Genomic DNA, 882 nt, shown 5'->3' on the forward strand with positions numbered 1-882 from the left:
ATCATTGATCGGACAATAATTTAGATAAAAAGTTTGAAATTCTTTTATTAACGCCAACGTATATTTAGTTGGAGTAAAAATAAAATAAATTTTTTATATAAAAATTCAGGTACAATTTTAAATAATTTAATAGATTTGATTAAATTATGTTCTAACGACTCTAAACTATCAACTTTACATGAAATTAACTATATTTAAATTTTCATCATAAATTTATACATCAGATTTGTCTAAAAAATTTCATCTTTATATTTTTATCACACCAAATTTTTCATCCTATATTTTTATCCTTAATCAGACATATCTTAAAATAAAATGAGAATTTTCAGTTCAAAACAATGATTTCATATCCTACGCATGGAATTCTTATCACATAGTTAAAAGTTCTTATTACACAAGTTACAAATTTTACCTTAAAATTGAATGCCAAACTTCATTTTATCTCTTCAAAATATACACTTGAGAGAGATTAAAAAATTAGACTTCTTTATTAATCGATATATTGAAAAAGAACTCTTAGTTTGTAAGTATCTTTGAGAGCTGAATGTGAGGACTATAACTCTTTGTCCTATATATTTTGTTCCATATCAATGTAAAATTTGTTAATTAGAGAAAGAAATTAAAAGATACGTGGAGAATGCTCTCAAGTAAAAGGATTATATATATGATGACTTGGAAATTTATGATAATGAAAATTTAAGTTGAAAGAAAGTTTTACCAATTATAGCTAGCATAAAAAGGTTTAGGATAAATTACATTTTTTTCCTCATGGGATTTGGTAACGGATACATCACTACAATAAAAATTATTTTTAGTAGTAATAACATAATAGTTAACGTATATTTTATTTAATTAATATTTTTATAATAAATTATATATTTT

The sequence above is a fragment of the Arachis duranensis genome, chromosome 4 (assembly GCF_000817695.3).
Source record: "Arachis duranensis cultivar V14167 chromosome 4, aradu.V14167.gnm2.J7QH, whole genome shotgun sequence".
Taxonomy (NCBI): domain Eukaryota; kingdom Viridiplantae; phylum Streptophyta; class Magnoliopsida; order Fabales; family Fabaceae; genus Arachis; species Arachis duranensis.